Source organism: Vicugna pacos, unplaced genomic scaffold (assembly GCF_048564905.1).
Source record: "Vicugna pacos unplaced genomic scaffold, VicPac4 scaffold_77, whole genome shotgun sequence".
NCBI classification, from domain to species: Eukaryota; Metazoa; Chordata; class Mammalia; order Artiodactyla; family Camelidae; genus Vicugna; species Vicugna pacos.
In genome coordinates this window covers 1,423,077-1,445,134 of record NW_027328758.1, presented here as the reverse complement: position 1 = coordinate 1,445,134, position 22,058 = coordinate 1,423,077, and the positions used below count along the sequence as shown (strand labels likewise).

Here is a 22,058-nt window from a genome sequence, read left to right as displayed (position 1 = left end):
GAGAAGCAAAAACTAAAAGACTTTAGCAACACTAAACCCATGCTAAAAGAAATATTGAAAGGTCTACTGTAAATAGAAAAGAAGTAGGATGCTACAGAAATGAGAACTCTAACTGGAAAGGTGATAACTACCATGAATTACAAATAGAATAAAGATGAAATTGTAAAAGAAGACATCTAAATCATTGAGTGGGAGCGGGAAGCAAGAAAATATTGAGTATTTTTTCTTTCTTCTTCTTCTTCTTTTTTTTTAAATTTTTTGTTCTCGGTAGGATGGGTTTGAGATTACATTTCTATCTGTTTAGTACACACAGTTAGAGTAATTGGTTAACAGACTTACAAAAAAATGTAACCACAAGCCAAAAACTTACAAGTGAGTCACAAAAACTAAATACAATCCAAGATAATACAAAGGAAAATTACCATACCACAAAAGGAAGAAGAAAGGAACAGAGAAGAAATACCAAATCAACTGCAAAAATAAGTTCAAAATAGCAATAAACACTCATCTATCATTAATTACTGTAAATGTTAATGGACTAAATGCTCCAGTCAAAAGACAGAGTGGCAGACTGGATAATAAATCAAGAACCTTCAATACACTGCATATAAGGGACATGCTTTAGGGAGAAGGACACATACAGATTGAGAGTGAATGGACGGAAAAGGATAATCCATGAAAATGGAAACGACGAAAAAGCAGGTGCAGCACTACTGATTTCGGACAAAATAGACTTTTAAACAAAGGCCATAAAGAAAGATAAAGAGGGACATTTTATAATGATTAAAGGAGTGATACAAGATGAAGATATGACACTTGTTAATATATATGCACCCAATAAAGGAGCACCAAAGTACATACAAGAATTACTAACAAAGATAAAGGGGGATATTGATGGGAATATAATCATAGTTGGAGATTTTAACACTGAATTAACATCACTAGACAAATCTTCCAGACAGAAAATAAACAAGGCAACAGAGAAATTAAATACTACAATAGAAAAACTAGATTTGGTGGATATTTTCAGAGCATTACACCCCCCAAAAATAGAATATACATTCTTTTCAAGTGCACATGGAACATTTTCCAGGATCGATCATGTACTTGGACACAAAAGAAACCTCAACAAATTTAAGAAGATAGAAATTATCTCAAGCATCTTTACTGACCACAATGCCATGAAACTGGAAATCAACAACAGAGAAACAAAGGAGAAAAAAAGAAAAGCATGGAGATTAAGCAATATGTTATTGAAAAAACAGTGGATCAACGCTGAAATTAAAAAATACCTTGAGACAAATAATAATGAAAGCACAACCACTCAAAACCTATGGGACACAGCAAAGGCAGTGCTAAGAGGGAAGTTTATAGTGATACCGGCCTTCCTCAAAAAAGAAGAACAATCTCAAATAAACAAGTTAACCCACCACCTGAATCAATGAGAAAAAGAAGAACAAAAAGCCCCAAAAAGCAGCAGAAGGAAGGAAATAATAAAGATCAGAGAGGAATTAAATACAATAGAGATTAACAAGACCATAGAAAAAAATCAACCAAACCAAAAGCTGGTTTTTTGAAAAAGTAAATAAAATAGACAAACCTCTGGCCAAACTCACAAAGAAAAAAAAAGAGAGAGCACAAATTAGCAAAATAAGAAAGGAAAATGGAGAAATTACAACAAACAAAATAGAAATACAGAATATCATATGAGAAAATTATGAAAAACTATATGGAACCAAACTGGATAACCTAGAGGAGATGGACAAGTTTCTGGAAACATACTGTCCACCAAAACTGAATCAAGAAGAAACTGAACACTTGAATAATCCGATCACTAGAAAGGAAATAGAAATAGCAATTAAGGACCTCCCTACAGATAAAAGTCCAGGACCGGATGGCTTCACCAGGGAATTCTACCAAACATACAAAGAAGAACTCATACCAGTCCTTCTCAAACTCTTCCAGACGATTGAAAAGGAGGGAATACTCCCAAACTCATTCTATGAAGCCACCATCACCCTGATACCAAAACCAGGCAAAGACACTACAGAAAAAGAGAATTATAGGCCAATATCACTGATGAACATAGACGCCAAAATCCTCACCAAAATTTTAGCAAATAGAATCCAACAACACATAAAAAAGATTATTCATCATGACCAAGTGGGGTCCATCCCAGGGACACAAGGCTGGTTCAACATACGCAAATCAATCAATGTAATACATCACATCAACAAGAGAAAGGACAAAAACCACACGATCATCTCAATCGATGCAGAAAAAGCATTTGATAAAATTCAACACCCATTTATGATAAAAACTCTCGCCAAAGTGGGTATAGAGGGAACGTATCTCAACATAATAAAAGCTATATATGACAAACCTACAGCCAGCATAGTTCTCAACGGTGAAAAACTCAAAAGCTTCCCACTAAAATCTGGGACAAGACAAGGATGCCCACTATCACCACTCGTATTCAAGAAAAAAAAAAAGACATTTTATGATTAAAGGAGCAATACAAGATGAGGATATTATAATCATTAATATATATGCACCCAACATGAGCACCTAAGTACATAAAACAACTACTAACAGAGATAAAGGGGGAAATTGATGAGAATACAATCATTGTCAGAAATTTTAACACCACATTAACATCACTAGACAGATCTTCCAGACAGAAAATAAATAAGGTAACAGAGAAATTAAATGATACAAGAGAAAAATTAGATTTAGTGGATATTTTGAGAGCATTACAACCCCCCAAAATAGGATATACATTATTTTCAAGTGCACGTGGAACATTTTCTAAGATTGGTCATGTACTTGGTCACAAAAGAAGTCTCAACAATTTTAAGAAGATAGAAATTATCTCACGCATCTTTATTGACCACAAAGCCATTGAAACCAGAAATCAACTACAGAGAAACAAAGGAGAAATAAAGGAAAGCATAGAGATTAAACAACATGCTATTAAAAAATCAATGGGTCAATGATGAAATCAAAGTTGAAATTAAGAATACCTTGAGACGAAAATGAAAACACAACCACACAAAACTTATGGGACGCAGCAAAAGAGTGCTAAGGGGAAAGATTAGGGCGATACAGGCCTTCCTCAGAAAAGAAGAACAATATCAAATAAACAGTCTAACCCACCAGCTAAAAGAACTAGAAACAGAAGACCAAAAACACCCAAAAGTCAGCAGAAGGAAGGAAATAATAAAGATCAGGGAGGAAATAAATAAAATAGAGTTTAAAAAAAATAAATAAAATAATCAATGAAACCAAAAGCTAGATTTTTGAAAGAGTAAATTAAATCGACAAACCTTTGGCCAAACTCACAAAGAAGAAAAAAGAGAGAGCACAAATTTGCAAAATAAGAAAGGAAAATGGAGAAATTACACCAAATAACATAGAAATACAGAATATCATATGACAATATCATGAAAAACTACATGGAAAAAAATGAATAACCTAGAGGAGATGGACAAGTTTCTGGAAACATACAGTTCACGAAGACTGAATCAAGAAGAAACCGACCACTTGAACAAACCGATCACTAGGAATGAAATCAAATTAACAATAAAAAAACCTTCCTACAAATAAAAGTCCAGACTGGACAGCTTCACCGGGTAATTCTACCACACATACAAAGAAGAGCTCATACCAGTCCTTCTCAAACTCTTCCAGAAGATTGAAAAGAAGTAATATTCCCAAACTCATTCAATGAAACCACCGTCACCCTGACACCAAAACTAGGCAAAAACACCAGCAAAGAAGAGAATTACAGAACAATATCACTGATGAACCGAGATGCAAAAAGTCCTTACCAAGATACTAGCAAATAGAATCCAACAGCACATTAAAAAGATTATATATCATGCTCAAATGGGGTTCATCTCAGGGACCCAAGGGTGGTTCAACATATGCAAATCAATCAATGTAATACTTCACATCAACAAGAAAAAGACAAAAACCACATGATCATCTCAAAAGATGCAGAAAAGCTTTTGATAAAATTCAACATCCACTTATGATAAAAATTCTCACCAATGTGGGTATTGAGGGAACATAAGTCAACATCATAAAAGCTATATATGGCAAACCTACAGCCAGCATAGCACTCAAAGGTGAAAAACCCAAATCTTCTCACTAAAATCTGGGACAAGACAAGGATGCCCACTATCACCACTCCTATTCATCATAGACATGGAAGTCCTGGGTAGAGCAATCAGACAAGTAAGAAAAGTAAAGGGGGTCTAAATTGGAAAAGAAGAGGTAAAAGTGTCACTATATGCAGATGACACGATACTATATCTAGAAAACCCTGAAAGGTCCACACAAAAGCTACTAGAGCTGATCGAAGGATTTATAAAGGTAGCAGGTTACAAGATTAATGTTCAAAAATCAGTAGCATGTCTTTACACAAATGATGAATCAACAGAAAAAGAAGTAAAGAAACAATCCCCTTTAAAATAGCACCCAAAGTAATAAAATATCTAGGAATAAATCTAACCACAGAGGTTAGAGAATTATACACAGAAAACTATAAACCATTGGTGAAGGAAATTAAAAAAAAATTTAAGAAATGGAAAGGTATCCCATTCTCTTGGATTGCAAGAATCAATATTGTTAAAATGGTCACACTGCCCAAGGCAATCTACAGATTTAATGCAATCCCTATCAAATTACCCAGGACATATTTCACAGAACTAGAACAAATCACAATAAAATTTATATGGAACCAATAAAGACATAGAATTTCCAGAGCATTAACGAAGAAAAAATGAAAGAGCCTGGAGGAATAACTCTCCCAGACTTCAGACAATACTATAGAGTTACAGTCATCAAGACACCATGGTATTGGTACAAAAACAGACATATAGACCAATGGAACAGAATAGAGCGCCCAGAAATGAACCCAGAAACTTTTGGTCAACTAATCTTCGACAAAGGAGGCAAGAATATACAATAGAATAAAGACAGTCTCTTCAGCAAGATAAACATAAGACAAGATACAATAAACCTCCTAGAAGAAAATACAGCCAAAATATCCGACATACATGTCAGAAATGCTCCCCTAGGGCAGTCTACACAAGCAATAGAGATAAAAGCAAGAATAAACAAATGGGACCCAAAGAAACTTACAAGCTCCTGCACAGCAAAGGACACCATAAGTAAAACAAAAAGACAACCTAGAGTATGGGAGAACATTTTTGCAAATGAAGCTGACAAAGGTTTGAGCTCCAGAATATATAAGCAGCTCAAATGACTTAATAAGAAACAACCAAGTAACCCAATCCAAAAATTGACAGAAGACCTAAACAAGCAATTCTCCAAGGAAGACATACAAATGATCAATGGGAACAGAAAAAAAGGCTCAGTATCACTAATTATCAAAGAAATGTAAATCAAAACTACAATGAGGTATCACCTCAAACCAGTCAGAATGGCCATCATTCAAAAATCCACAAATGTCAAATGCTAGAGAGGCTGTGGAGAAAGGGGAAACTCCTACACTTCTGGTGGGAATGCAGTTTGGTGCAGCCACTGTGGAAAACAGTGTGGAGATTCCTCAAAAGACTAGGAATAGACTTGCCATATGACCCAGGAATCCCACTCCTGGGCATATATCCTGAAGGAATCCTACTTCAGGATGACACCTGCACCCCAATGTTCATAGCAGCACTATTTACAACAGCAAAGACATGGAGACAGCCTAAATGTCCATCAACAGATGACTGGCTAAAGAAGTGATATATTTATACAATGGAATACTACTCGGCCATAAACACTGAAAATATAGGGCCACTTGCAACAACATGGATGCTCCTGGAGAATGTTATTCTAAGTTAAGTAAGCACGGTAACAAGGAATAAAGAGAAGTTACCTCCAGGTACAGTTATTTTGATTAAAATATCCATAGAGAAAGCAAGTCACCCCCACGACTGCTGCCAGGAGGAGCATCTGAGTGTAATAGCCCAGCCAAGCAAAGTAGATTCCGACCTTCCCTCTGTAGAATTTCCTGCAGAAAGACAGAAGGCAGTTTCAGAAGACACACATAATCTCTCTGTAACTTCATCCTCATGTTAATTTCTTTTTTCTTTTTTTTGTGGAGGGGGCATAATTAGGTTTATTTATTTGTTTTTAAATGGAGGCATTGGGGATTGAACCCGGGACCTTATGCATGCTAGGCATGCACTCTACCACTGAGCTATACCCTACCTCCATGATATTAATTTCTGATTCTATATCAAGGGGGCTTTAAGTTTAAACCTCTGACTCAATTCACACTTAAAACATATGCGTTTTCATAGCAGCCCCCAAATTCTACCGTAAAATAAGAAGTATTTTATGTATTATAGAAGTACAGATAATTGGTTCACCTGCTGAAGAGAGATAAATGAGAACAGAGCAAAGGAGGGGACGAGATCGATTCTGAAGCAGATGCAGGGGATCATCACCACTCACTGGACAGTCAGGCACATTCAACAAATCCCCACAAAGTTCATTCTTAACAGGCTTGACACAAGTGGACATCAACAACTGGCTCAGTCATCTGCTCCTGCCTTATCTCGGGAACTTCCCTGGAGCAAATGCATCGTAAACCGCAGATAATAAGGAAATGTCTGATAATGATAACAACTGGGAGTGCAATGTCTGTCTGACAAAATATTTATAAAACTCATTGTGGGAATGGGAGAGGGCAGGAGGGATGTGACTGAAGATGGTACTGCCCTGTATTCTTTGTATCCAGCACGTCTGTTATTCGTAGGTTTTAAAAACTCTTCAATGTTTCTCAGTTAATCTGGAGTAGATGGAACAGGCCAGGGAGGCAAGATTAGAAGAAAGGAGGCAGGGCATGAAGCGGTGCCAGGCTGGTCCTGAAAGGGAGACAGACACAGACAGGCAGACACAGACTGTTTAGAAATGAGGCAGAACGATCAGACGGCTGCTCAGGTGTGTCTTGCTGTTGCTGATACTTCCCTCAACTGGCTCATTACTGACTCGGCAGTGCTGGGTAAAACCTGTGGATTTCCTCAGCTCAGAGTTCTCTCTGAGGCTTCCGGCTCAGTCTGGAGCTCCCCCCCTAGGGGGGACTCAGCTCTGAGAACAGCCTGGAGTCCTGGGAAACTTCACGCAGGAACCCCCTTGGGCTGGACCAGCGCTCACAGGGCTGCTGTGAGACCAGCTCCATCGTCAGAGAACTGGGCATGGACCATTCCAAGTGGAAAAGGGCTGAGCCCGATACCAAATCAGATAGGAGGGACAAAGTGTGTTCATTCTCATGTGACTGGGCTTTGTGGCCTGGATCACAGATGGCAGGCTCAGGATGGTGTCTGGCAGAGAAAACCCTGGCAATGGGTTTGAGATGTCTTGGACCCTTTCTTGTTAAGCTTTTTGTAATACATTCTTATCAACTTTCCGTCCAGAAAATGCCACATTCAAAACTGAAAGAATGTTAGAAGCTGCCTGCTCCAACTGCCCAATGGTAAACACACCCTGCTACAGTTAGAGACCTGGGCAGGCAGCCTCTGCCTGGATTTTAACAGTGACGGGGAGTTCATTATTTACAAAGGTTACATGTCGGTAAGAAGGCAGACAGAATTTTTGAACCTTAAACAGATGTCTGCACCCTAGTCCTTGCTGAAAGGCTAGGAATAATGAGGATCCCTTCAAATGTATTTTGTCTGATTGTTATCCCTCTCTGTCAAAAACACCCCAATTCTTAATATCAAATTTTCAAAATTCATCTTTGATTTCTTTTTATCAAAGTTATACCATACATTCATTAAAGAGTCAAATAGTTCTCGAACACCGATTCTAAAAAGGAGCAATTCCCAACAACCGCCCCATTTTCTGGCCAGAAGCAACCACGTTCAGCTCCTACTGCTGACTCCTGGAATAATTACTCCCTATCTCTGACTAATATCCTTGTAACGCAGCCTACTGACTTTTTCAGCTTTATGTATCACCTATTTAACTTTGTATTTTGGAAAATGAGGATTAAGCTCTCTTTCAAACCCCATCTCATCTACACACCCAAAACTTCATTCTTCCAACCTTTTGATACAATTACATTATAATTTTGATCAGATCAGTAGCCTTGCTTTACATTATTAGCTCTCTGTACAGACTGTCCACAGCTGTAACAAGTTGGCTGCTAGGCTTACTTTTTTCTTCCCTACTTTGTTTTTCCTGGAGTTAATAATTGTCTTGGTGGTTCATAGGTTAGATTTCTGTGCACTTAACAATTCAACCACAGACCTTCCCCTAATGAATAACTTTCTCAATACTTTCCAATACATTGTGTACAAATTTCATCTCCTTGAATAAATCTCTTCCGATCTCCTTCAATCTTGATTAATGACATGCTAGTCTTGTCACAGAACTCAAGGGGCCACTAGTGGGAAGCAACAAAGGAAACACATGGACCAGGGGCAGGGAAAAGATCAATATATTTTCCTTAGCAAAACATACTTAAAATAGTGGGAAAATTGTTTTCTTTACAAACACAGACACAAACACCAAAGCCCATAAAGAATGATTAAAGAGCCTTCAAACCCATTGCCCTGCCATCAAATTCTGCATAACAAAACAAAAATAACAGAAGGAAAATATCATATAAATATGAATCTCAAGGGGGATGGGGTACACTCAGTGGCAGAGTGTGTGCTCAGCATGCATAAGGTCTTAGATTCAATCTTCAGTACCTCCATTAGAAAAAAAAATTTAAAAAGTAATGAAAAATGTATCAACTTTAAATATTTAGATATGTACAAACACCCTCTTTTAAAACTGTGTTCTACAGGATAACCCAGGTTAAGGAGAAAGTGCCTCTTCATGACTGTGATCCTGCTGATAATTGAAGGAGGAAATTAGTGTATGAACACATGAAATAAAATCCCTTATAAAATAATGACCCCAGGTGACAATCATTATTGGCTGCTGTCATCACAAAAAAGAGTCAACTGGAAATTATGTACCTTATGACAGGAGTACAAAACTTCACATAACAAGTATTCTTGCACAAAGTTGAACCTCAATCAGATCAAGATTTTAGGGGAGGATCAAATCACTTAGCTAAAGCAAATACATAGGATGGAGAAACAAGTCTAACACCACAGGGGGGAATGAAATCAGCTAAACAGGAAATAGAGAAACCCCTCAGGAATTTCAAGGAAAATGAGAAACAGGAAAATTTTTTATTCGAACCCACTTGAGAGATATGCTAGCTGCAATGTCTCAATCTAGTCTGGATCCCGATTTCAACCCCAAAACTACTTAAGAGTGTATTTTTGTGACAATCAGGGAATTACTTTGTAACCCTAAATAAAAAAGGATTATTCCAATTGTATTTGAAAGAGACCTTGTCATTTCACTAATGAAAGGTTAAGCTATGTAGGATTGTCTTCAAAATGATCCCGTAGTGGGGGAGGGGAGGAGGTGGAGATGAAAGATGCAACAACAGTGACTCTGAGTTTATAATTCTGGAGCTGGGTGACTGATACAGGCAGGCTGGCTGTGCTGTTCTCTCTACTTCTGTAAATGTTTGAACCTATCCATAAAATGTGAAACAAACAAAAAGACTTCAGTGTTTTAAAACCCTCACTTTGAAGGTTAAGAGGTTTGCCCAAGTAGGTGGGCACCTGCATGGGGCACTGAGATTAGGAAGATCAGGCACCTGGCTCCAGGCTGTCCTGGGCCTACCTTGACCCTCCTCTTCTCCTCACCATCCACAGCCAGCCCATAACTGTATCCTGTCAGGTCCACTCCCCAAACACATTCATCCCTGGCTCCCACCATCTCTCATCTGGCCCAATCCAAGAGCCTCCTACTCGGCCTCCCTGCTTCCTGGGTCCCTGCCATTCATTCTCCACATTATCTTTGTAAATATGAGAGAAAATTACTTTAGTGCTTAAACTACCATGACTGCTTCTCACTGCGCTTAGAGTCTACACTCCTTTCCGTGCTCCTGATGCCCTTCTAAGCCTCACGTCTCATCCCTCTCACCAGCGCTGGCTCCAGTATCTCCTCAAACCTGCTGAGCACATTTGTGCCTCGGGGCCAATGGACAAGCTGCCTCTATTCCTGGGGTGACTTTTCCCAGATCCTCAAAGTCCAGCCTCCTTATCACCATCTCAGCTCACATGTAACCTACGCAAATATAGCTTTCTTTACTCACTTCCCCCCAAGTCTCCCATCTCAACACAGTGTTATTTCCTTCATTTCAATCTGACATTGTTTCCTTATTCGCCCGATTATTTTTGTTTGCTCGGTTGTCCTTGGCCTCCCTCTCCCCAGCAGCCTTGCCCAAACAGCGTAAGCTCCCGGGGAGCAGCCGGCACTGCTGCTCTAAGACACATGCTGAGCGCGACATTACAGTCACGTGGTGTAGTGAAACGGTGTCGAACAGCAGATACAGCAAAGCAGTGAGAATTTCTCTCTTATTTTATAATTTAAGTGAAACCTAACATTTCCTCCTTTTTAATGAAGAATTTGGTAGGTCTTTGGTCCCAGTTCCAGGAAGACAACACCTAAAGCCTTGAAATTTCCCAAGATAGGAGTGTCTTTGCTATTCATGGTGGAACCTTGGATGGCTTGTGTTCATGAGATGACTCAGGATGGGGACTGGCCAGCCAGAGACACCAACCATGTGATTAGAGGAGTGGGGCTTTGAGCTTTGTGACAAGTGAGTGACCACCAGGAGAGGAAGGGGCTCAGCGGTTAGGGCTAAGGAAAGGTTTGACTTAAAGTTAGGATTTGGGTTAGCCATGTCGGTAGTGACCCAATAAATCATGTCTTTGTTATAAAGCCTCCAGTAAAAACTTGGGCAACAAAGCTCAGAGCTCCTGTGAGCTTCCTGGTTGGTAACACTCTTGGAGGACTGTCACCCTCAAATGCCATGAGTGCAAACCTGAGCCCTTCCCACTGGAGTGCTCTCCACAACAGCTCACCTGATGAGATCTAAGGGCTGCTTCTTGTCTATGCTTCGAGGAGGATCCCATTCCGTGTACAGAAGGCCCTGTTCGCTGGGGCAGCTGAGGTCCTCTGACGGAGGCTGAAGTTGCACTGGGAAGCAGAAGCAAACAGGTGAGTATCACTGTCACCACGTGATCACATGTTCTGTTGATAAAATGTGGTGCTAACACTTCGTGGTCATTTGTAAATAAGGGGCCCTCACTTGCCAGAAGGGATGGAGGTACCATATAATTTTTCATAATTCTCACCCAGGATTAATACTAACCTTTTGAGGGTCATTTGCAAATATGGGTGGAAAGGAACGCTTGGATGTTACAGTCCTGGGGCCACTGTGGGTACCTGGGGAGACCCTTGTAGATGCTTAAAGTCCTGCAACCGGACCAGTCTTCCACAGCAAAAAATCTAGGCCACCCAAGTGCCCAAACTGCTGCAGTACAGGGACACCTGATGGTCCAGCCCCCTCCTTGGACACCCAGAGGAAGCTGGACTCTGACTGGTTGGGGGCAGGGTCAATTCTAAATCCCAGGCTTTTTTGTCCCCACAATTCAGTAGTTATTCGGTGTCAGCACATGGAATATAAACAACAAAGAAACTTGACATGATGTTATATATTTAGCTTACTCAAGAAACAAAATTTAAATCCAGTCATTCTCCTTCCCACCTGACCTACTTTCCTTTCTCCTGTACTAGAACGAGATTATTACCCACCCAGCCTTAACATGGGTCCTGACTCCACTTATCTCCCTCCCAAACACGATATGAGATGATTCCTAAGCCTCGGTGTGGGACCAGAAATTACAACAGGCTTTAGTGGAAAAGAACTGGTTGTGCGCAGATGCCAAATAAACACTGTAGAATCCTGGTGTCCCACATTAGTAATCATGACAGCTGTTTGCAAGTGTCCCCAAAGTTCATTTAAGACTCTCACTGCTTATTTTGCTGGGACATAAATATGAAACATGTGGGCTGCTTGGCTGGACTGCTATGCTGGGTCTCGGATCCAGGAAGCTCAGTGTCTGCTCCCTGCACCCAGCTCCCTGTTGTGTTCATGCATGTGCATCAAGCAGCTGTTTAGTGTCCATTTTAATACCTTAAACAGTGCATTTCAGTATTGTCTTCATCCACAAATACGTGAACCACACAGTAGTAACGATCAATCTCAGTATTTGCTTTCTTTGGTCTTAGAGTAAGATAAATGGATAGCAAAGATAACAAAGTCATAGAGCGCTATAATATAGTATTTCCTTTATTTCAATGACAGGATTTATTTAAAGAGCTTAGATATAACATCCTTACATTTATGCCATCATTAAGCGTCTGAAGCTGTTACATTATAAGCACTTAATTTCAAGTGAGATGTTATCAGTTAGAGAAGCACTGCTGAATTTGAGGGGTTGCTGTCATCTCAGACGGAGTCCATAAAAAATGTCAACTCTCTGCAGTATTGCCATCATGACAAGAACCCATAGAGATGAAATTTAGAAAGTCCTGTGGCTTTCCAGTGCACAGACAGAAAATGGTATTTCAGAGGGAAAAGCCTGAATTACAGAAAATGATAAATCAAATGGTCTAACATGCATTTCCGTTACAAAGAACTAATACTTCTTTGGTCGATAATAACATCTGTCAGTAATTATGAAAAGAGCTGACAGATGCATAGTACTTAATATTAGCCAGGGCTGTTCTAACATTGACACAGATTCATTAATCCCCATAGCAACTCTACAAGGTGGGTACTACAATTTTCCCCATTTTATTGATGAGGAACTTGATAAACACAGAGGCTAAATAACATTTATAAGGTCGACAGGGAGAAACCAGCACAGGTGTTCCAGCTTGAGTCTACACTCTTGGCCACTTCTCTCTTTTTTTTTTTTTTTTGGTGGTGGGGAGATAATAAGGTAATTCTGGTGGGGGGTGGGGAGGTAATTAGGGTTATTTGTCTATTTTAGAGGAGGTGTTGGGGGCTGAACCCAGGACCTTATGGTTGCTAAGCATGCACCCCATCACTTTAGCTGTACCCTTCCCTCTCGAGTCTATGCTCTTAGCTGCTAATCGTCACTGTCCCACATGGTAACTCTGGGGGAACTACAGTTCATTCATTCACTCGTTAAACTCAGCCTTCCCGGTGCCTGGGATTCAGAAGTGAACAAGACAACATGGTTCCTGCCTTAAATGAGCTTGTCGCCTCCTGACATATTATCTTCATTTTTCCCAGGAAGAAACAACGTCAAGAAGATTAGCCTTTTCCAGTGAACACCTGAGGAGACATGAGGTGCTTTATTTCATTTCTGCCATTTGACTTACACCATGGGGAGGGAAAGCTGCCTTGCAGATCCTGGAGCTCACAAGCCTATTAATCCCGAATTTTTTTTTAACAGTGTCCTTTACTTGATACTTGATCTGAGAAAGGATGAAGTAAACCTAAAAAGATTCTAAGAGAGCGTGTGGTTTATACAAGGTAACTAACCAGCCACTGTTTACTATCCTAACAGGAATCTGTAGGCATATTTCTTTTCTTTCTCTTTTTTCCTTTTTATGGGCAGCTTTTAAAAACCAAACCAAACCAACCAAACCAAATCAATGATAATTCAACAGCAGGTTCTAAATCACCCCAAGACAGCAACTAAACTCGGTTTAGACTTACGATGCGGCTTCTGGTGGCTGGATTGAAGAATGTATCTCTATCCTGAATATAAAAATCATTCACGGAGCTCTTCTCAAATACGGTAATGAAAAGCTCTTGTTCCGGTTGTTGATACTTTCATCCACTTGGAGGACTTTCATAAAACAGCTGAAGTTATCAAAGGCTGAGGACCGGGTTTTCAGATCATTGGGCTTCAGTGGCAATATTATGTGCAGTATCTCAGCGTATGTACAGAACACCTCCCACAGGGGGTGTACTTTTGCAAATACAAGCTTGTCATCCAAAACCTATATTGGGAGAATGAAAACACAAACCAGGAAACTATTTTCACACTTTTAGTACACAGATTTTTCTTACGTTGCTGGTAGTTAAAGCACTTGTGTAAACACACACACATGTGGCACTTGTAAAAGTGAAGATATAATAAAAATTGATTTGCAAACCATCATACATATTTGCCTTAAAGATAATTTCTTGTTTGAAATTACTGAAAAGTTATTTGAAATCGTTACACTTCATTCATAAAATAACCAATGTTTTAGGTGAAGAAAAGCAAACTTGTTAATTTTTGGTCCAAATTAGTAACTAAAAATAGAAACACCAAAATATTCTTTGCAGTGGTATTGTAATGACAATTTTTTAAATTTCTGAAACCTAGGACTATTTATTTACATATCTGTTCAATATAGTGTTAAACAGCCATTAAAAGGGATTTAAAAGAATTATATTTATTGATATGGAATATATAATAAAAGGAGAAAGCAAAAATTATGTGAAATAATAACTTTCCTTTTTGGAAGGGAAAAATATCTTCATTTGAACAAAAAAATGTTTAAAAGGATTTTAAGATCCTTTATGTATAATTAAGGTACAGATGATTTTGAATTCCACTGTTCTTTCATTTTCAATTTTCGGGGGTATATTTTTATAATAAAAAAACTTTAAAAATATTCTTGCACAAATACAATAATAGATATATTTATGACTACATTCTCTGGCTATTAAAAAAGATCTCCTAGCTTTGGATCTGAAATATACATTCCATAAGGCAGATTCTGACTGACTCACCTCCCAGCCCACAGAGAAGGCACGGCTAGTGTGACATGTTTCAAATATCATTCCAGGTATCATGCAGGCTCCCAGCCAATGGCTGAAAAAGGACTGACACTGATCTGGTTGCTCCCAGCTGCAGACAATCACAGATGAGGTTAGATTCATACGCTCATGTTTTCTCTGTCAAAAGAAATCAGAAAATGTTAAGCTTTTACTTTCACCAAGTGAACAAGAAGTTGTTTGATTTTTTTATGCAAAAAGTAACAACAAACCAATTTGAACCTGATGAAAAGACATTTGCTCAAAAGAGCACAGTAGCAATGAAGGTGCTCTGGCTGGCAGGGACTTGTTAGATTCCCGTGAGTGCTGGACTCCTCACATGGATTTCCCTTGGCACTCCAGAAGGCCTGTGGTTGTCCCCATGGGTTTGTGGCCATATATGGCACACAAAAATCTCTGGTTTTGCCACAATTTCAAAGCCTTTTTTGGCTTATGAAAAGTTTTGCACTCAAATGGAGTTTTCTTGAGACCACACACTGATGTCATTTACCAGAGTTATAATCCAGATCTGACATTCTAGACTCGTAAAATCTTGCACACATTCAAATGGTTCAGGTTTGGATGTGTATTCACCTCTGGAGGCCTGGACCAAATTCGATAAAGCCACCCCGACAAGTTCAGCAAAATACAAAGAAATTTTTCTCTCTGCAAGACTGATATGTCTGTGAAGCTATAAAAACTTCTGCATCTACAAAATTAGGGAACCAACTCATCAATTACCTATCTATCCATAATGCATGGACATTTAAAAAAATACTGTATTTACTCCTATTGAATTCTATCTGGCTTTTGCCAAATTGTGTACTAAACTGTAAGGAAAGTATATAAATGTAGAGAATTTTTGACCTTTTAAGAGAAAAAGGAACCCTCCTACTCGGTTGGAGGGAATGTAAATTGGTGCAGCCACTATGGAGGACAGTATAGAGGTTCCATAAAAAAACTGAAAATAGACTTGTGTGTGATGCAGCAATCCCATTCATGTGTATATGTCTGGAGAAAAATATAATTCAAAAAGACACATGCACCCCAATGTTAACAGCAGCACTATTTACAATAGCCAAGACACTGAAACAACCAAAATGTTCACTGACAGATGATTGGATAAAGAATTTGTGGTATATTATATATATATGTATACATATATATATATATATACACACACACATATATACACATGAACACACACACACAACGGAATACTGCTCAGCCATAAAAGATATATTAATGCCATTTGCAGTAACATGGATGGAACTACAGCATATTATGCTAAGTGAAATAAGTCAGAGAAAGAAAAAAATATTCTATGTATTAACTTATATGTATATCTAAAAAATAAAACAAATTAATGACTATAATAAAACAGAAATAGACTCACAGGTACACAGAACAGACTGGTGATTACCAATGGGGAGAAGGAGGAGAGGGGAGGCAGGAAGGGGGTAGGGGATTGACAGGTAAAAAGTACTATGTATAAAATGGATAGGTTACAGGGCTGTATCATACAGCACAGGGAAATATAGCCATTATTTTATGGTGATTTTAAATGGAATATAATCTATAAAAATATTGAGCCTCTGTGTTGTACACCTGAAACTAATATGATGTAAATCACCTACTCAATTACAAAATTTTTAATCAAAGTCTTCTTTTCATACTATTTGCAATAAGTTTGAAGCCAGCACTGTCAATAGAAACATAGCGCAATCACAATTTTCCAGTAATCACATTTAGAAAATAAAAAGGAACAAGTAATAATTATATTTATGCAAAAATATACAATATACTATCATTTCAAAAGTGTGATTAACACTTTTAAAACTTATTAATAAATATTTTACATTATTTTTGTTGTACAAAGTCTTGAAAATCTATTATGTATTTTCCACTTATAGAACATCTCATTTCACAATAGCCACAAGTGCCTGGTGGCTACCATACTAGACAGAGCAAATTACACCATTCACACTTCTGATAAATTACCTGCTCTTACTTATTTAAAATACTTGCAGAAAAGGCTTTAGATATTCCCTATATCAAACAAAGCAACCTTGACGGGTGGGGAGTATCTTCATTATAAAATGAAAAATAAAGGTAAGAGAGCCATGGTTACATGTACGTTAATGCAACAATACCTTCTTAATTCATTCAGGGCTTTACAATCTTTCTTCATATGCTGAGGATTCACTGTCACTGCGCAATATTTTTCACTAGTATTATCTCTGGAATTGAGAGGCTTCCGGTGACCCTGCTTTGTGCATCTGTACATAAAAGAAAACAACAAAACAGAGAAAAAGACCTTATTAAAGATAATTTAGGGGTGACGGTATAGCTCAACTGAAAGATCATATTCTTAGCATGCACAAGGGCCTGAGTTCAATCCCCAATACTTCTTCTAAAAATAAGATAAATAAAAACCTAATTACCAACCCCTGCAAAAATTAATTAATTACTTTAATTAATAGTTAAAAAATGATAATTTAGTGCAGGCTTATCAGGCTACAAGAGCTACAATGAATGCCCCTCCCCCCATTAAGTTAGAAGAAGTCTCACATTATTTCCCAACATAAATGCTAAAATATAATTCAGAACACTTTCTGATGGTCAGCATGATTTTAACAAAAAAGTAGATAATTACCTCTCTGGTGTCAAAGATCTTTCAGAGATGGGCACAGAAAATTTAGTAAAAATGATTTTGCAACTACCTTTGAAAGAAATGCTGAGAAATGATCTTTTCTGTTGGAAATTAGCGTGCTTTTACATTCTGCAGTAGGCATACGTGTTTACAAACCAGGCAGGAACTGGATCACATTTTACACATACTTTAGAAACTGATTTGAATTTTGCTCTCTACCTGCAAGGCTATTTCTTAGGTAATAACATAAGCTGGCCAATATACTAAATTTTGTTTCCCCGTTTGCTTAATCCTCACAACAACTCTGTAAGCTACTATTATTACCCCCATATAACAGATAAAGTGCTTGAGGCAGAAAATAATTTGGGTAACTTGGTAAATGGTGGAGCTGGATAAGACTGCAGCCAGTCTGACACTCAAGTCCATTCTTCTCACCAATGTCTGATACTGCTACCTACATTCAGCAATGACCGCTGATTTCATATTTAAGTGTGTCATTTCTAAAAGTGCAAAGCTATATTAGTACTGCTGTGTAAATTATTCTTTTCAGATGTTATTGCCAAAAACCAAAAACAAATAAAATCAGGGTTCCACTGAGTTGAGGGCGAACTGCATATGGACGGACAAAAGGGGACTTTTTGAGGTTAGAGTTGCACAACTCAAGATATAGCTAAAATGGCTGACTTGTACAATTATAATTTGTGAATTTTATGGCCTGTTAATTACACCTTAATACAGCTATTAAAGTAAGAAACTGGGATACCAAATTAAGACTAAAACACATATATATATATCACACAAAGAACAACAGGCAAATATTATTTACTGCACCATTTTCCTTCATGCAACTTCCTTTCCTCACCCTTTCCTGAAAGGATGATTCATTTTTAAAATAGTCTTTTAATTTATTCAGCAAATAATTTTTGACTGCCTACTATGTACCCAGGAATAGTCTAGGCACTTGGAATAGATCAATAAACAAAACAAAAGTCCTGTCCTCACGGAGCTTAGTTGGAGTCTAGCTGGGGTGGGGGGTGGAGATGACAATTCACACAACAGATTAGCAGAGGAGGTGGCTTGTTAGGAAAGAGAAACCATGGAAAAATGAAAAAAGGACAAGGTAAAGAGAGTGGATGATATGGGATGAGGGTGATGTTGTATTAAATACCAGAGCAGGCCACACTGAGGACTGAGGTTAGAACTAGGACTAGGAGGTGAGAAGTCCCAGGTGGACGGAATAACCATCACCAAAGGCAGCGCGCACCTCGCATGTTCCTGAACGGGGGCACGGCTGGAGCTGCGGAGAAGGGTCAGTGCAGGTCCTGTATGGCCTTGGAGGACGTTGTAAGGACTGTGGCTTTTACCCAGAGTGAAATGGGGAGGCACTGCAGAAGGACGACACAATCTAACTTAGGTTTTCAAGGCTCACTTGACTGCCGGGTGAGAATAGTCAAAACGGGTGAGAGATGAAAGGAGGGGAGCCACTGAGAAGGGCTGTGCAGGAGGAGAGGACAGTGGCTCAGGGCAGGGAAGCAGCAGTGGAGGCAGGAGCCATGGTGAGAAGTGGCTGGGCTCCGGATATGTTTTAAAGTCAGTGTTAAACCAGATCTATTGACAGAATTCATGTGGTATGACAGTGAAAGTCAGAATAACTCCAAGTTTTTTGACCCAAGCTGCTGGAAGGATTAAGTTTCCACTAACTGAATGGGGGAGGCTGCAGAAAGAATCAGTTTTGGGGGTAGGAGGACCAAGGGCTCAGTTTTTACACATGTTGGTTTTAAGATAACAGAGTTCCAAGTGAAGATGTCAAATCAGCAGAAGATTGTAAGAGTCCAGGGTTGGAGAGAAAAAGTCTAGTGGGAGACAGAAATGTGGGAATCATGGGTCACACAGGTGGTAGAGGAAGACATGAAACCCAGGTACTCAAACATTAAGATAACCTGGCATTAAGCATAGTAGTTGTCCTTGAGGGCCTGCCTACTAGGTGTGGATATCAGTCCTATTTCCTGACCACTCGAGTTTTAAAAAGGAACTTACAAATGAATTCGTGCAAGACACTGCCTCCAGTGGGTGGGTCCAGAGCTGGAGTGGGAGAATGGGATGGTTCACGCTACTCCCTATGGCAGAATGTGTGTGTCTGTGTGTGTACACATGTGTGTGCACGCAGGGGGATGAGATACACCTGGCTTAAAAAAAATAGCTTGTAAGTCTAGAAGCTGAAAGTTGAAAGAACATCCATATCTGGTAGAGGGAACAGGGGAAACACAGTGTACTGTAAGACATATCCCCATAATGCGACTTCCCACCATCCTTTCATCAGGAACACAGCTGGAAAGGGGGGAATTATGTAGATACGTGTGATGTACACAAACTTTCTGACTATGTAACACTGAATATCTACATATGTAGCAAGTTAATGATAATTATATCTTCTTCAAGTTTAACAACAAGTTCACAACAGAGGGAAAATAAAATACTGAGGACTGGTAGAAGTATCATAGAAGGCCTTTCAATGCTCAGAATGGAAGCAAAATCAGCTTCACCCCACAAAGAATGTCATTAAGAGTCAAGAATGTTTATATTTGCTTAAGAAATTGAGAGTTACAACTTCCTGCTTTAAAGAATTAACTTTAAGACAGATACCACACTATAAGCAATGTCAATACTGGTGCTTTCTTAAAGTTATTTTTAGATCCTGCTTGTTCTGATGTACTCCAGAAACTGCAAAGAAAACCTTCTATTCAAAGGCTTAAAGGAATAAGAAAAGAAATATCACTGCATTCTTTAAAGTGTTCTCTGTACTGAAAGTCACTTGCAAATGCAGCACTCTGCCACAGGTCTACATTTTTAACAATAAAGTCCTTTGCACAATATTTCAATTGCTATGTGACCTTGTGTCAATCTCTCAATCAGAATCAGAAGGAAGTACCAGAAAATGACACATCATGTATAAAACTACAGATGTGGGAGATGAACGTCCACCAGGAAACAGCTAAGTTGGAGGGTAAGGTTTACCTTTTAAGTTACCGTAAGTGCAGTTACACCTGCTCCCTGCTTCCCCTGTGAAGTGAAGAGCTAGTCTTTTCCAGAAAAGCTCTCATTCTGAGAACTGTCTTCTTTAAAATATTTGGAGATTCTCTTTTAAGGTTCTTTCACTTTTAAGTCTTTCCCCAACTCTACATCCTATAACAAGTGTAAAAATTATCCTATAGCCTATTGTTACAGAACATACTCTACAAAAGCTGAGGTTTCCCAGGGTTTGGATTCCAGAACTCTGCTACCAGATAATCCTAAAATTTCCTTGCATAACTGACTCTTCTGCCAATTCCCAGCTGCGGGCAAATTCGGCTTCTCAGACCAGGTAACTTTCTAACTCTTCCTACGAACACTCTGCTGCCAGTAAAGGAACTCTCAGACAGAAAGCACACAATGCCCCTAGTGAGGGTTGCCTCCTTCAGTCAATCAAGATGCCATCACCAAGCAAATATTTAAACCTACTGCAAAACATCTGAAAACATCTTACAAACAATATAGCTTGTATAGATGCATACTATTTGCTCTGGGATAGTGATTTCCAATGGAAGGAACAAAGGACCCCATGACCCTAGCAATTTTTTAAAACTGCACTTAACCATCCCTCTTCACGTGAGGATTCAGGCAAGCCCTTCTTACAGGCCTAGGTGTAACAGAATGACAGCACCTCTAGGAGAAGGGTGAAAAGCAGCGAGGTAGACTTCTAGTGAAAGTGGGTGATGTAATAGGCCCCATCGCCCACTTACCTCCCACCACAAGACAATCATCTCAGATCAAGGACAAACAATTTGGGAAACAGAGGTTGTTTATGTTTTTATGGTTTTCTGGTGGAAATAATGCTCTGAGTCATGTGAAGTTGTGGCTGCAAAATTGAACAGTGGACCAGACATTTTCACATTCAGGACATAAATAGCCCCTGGGTAGCCACCATATCTGCTCTCCCCTTTGCCTGTTCACCCCAAAAGCTGCAGGAATCTCCTGCTTGCAATGACACCCACCACTTCTCACAAATTCTTGCCAAGGTCACGTCAGCAGCTGGTGGTGTCAAAGTCACAATTTGTACTGCTATGAAGTCCCTCCATTACTTTATATCCCTTCTATTTTCTCTCTTGTCTTCCTAGCTACACTTGTATTCACAAGATGGTTACCGCACTAACATTGCCTCTGTAATCAGTCCAGGATATAGGAAGTAGAGATTCAACTGTAACCAGTCCCAGAATACTTGTCATGCCACTCTAGTGTCCCAAAAAATACACTGGCATCCCTCATCTCACTCAAAGAACCACTGCATTACTTAGAGGTTGTAAAATTAGAGGGCTTTCTCTACTGGGAAACACTGTGGCTTGTGGTAGAGTTGTGATTTCAGTTTTTGCAACTACTTACAGGCAAAAAGACATGGCCCGCAAATTTTCTTCAAGCGTTTGGTATTTAAACTTTCATTAGATACAGAGCCGGTGGACTAACCGTAATCTATGAACATATGGTCATATTATCAAATAATGTTCATGTCTACCTTACAGACATGTAAGAACTTGGATTACACCTGCAGACTGTAGGCCTTTAGAATTGGATGTGAAGCATCCTGTGAAATAAAAAACCTCCTATCCAGTCACAGAACACCTTACAGACAACATGACACTAATGTCACTG

At 39.0% G+C, this 22,058-nt stretch overlaps 1 long non-coding RNA gene across 2 annotated transcripts in view; it reads right to left on the bottom strand.

Annotated features, from left to right (window-relative positions):
• Nucleotides 1–13,811, bottom strand: part of LOC140694654 (uncharacterized) — a 29,220-nt gene extending 15,409 nt beyond the window's left edge. Inside the window, exons 1-3 of one of the 2 annotated variants that reach the window (XR_012070237.1) lie at nt 13,631–13,811; nt 10,959–11,073; nt 5,891–6,025 (exon numbers count right to left, since the gene is read on the bottom strand). This is a non-coding gene — a long non-coding RNA (uncharacterized lncRNA). Of the gene's footprint in view, nt 1–5,890; nt 6,026–6,721; nt 6,885–10,958; nt 11,074–13,630 lie in introns of those variants that run through there. The other variant, XR_012070238.1, reaches the window with a different exon arrangement.
• Between the last annotated feature and the right edge of the window lie 8,247 nt (nt 13,812–22,058).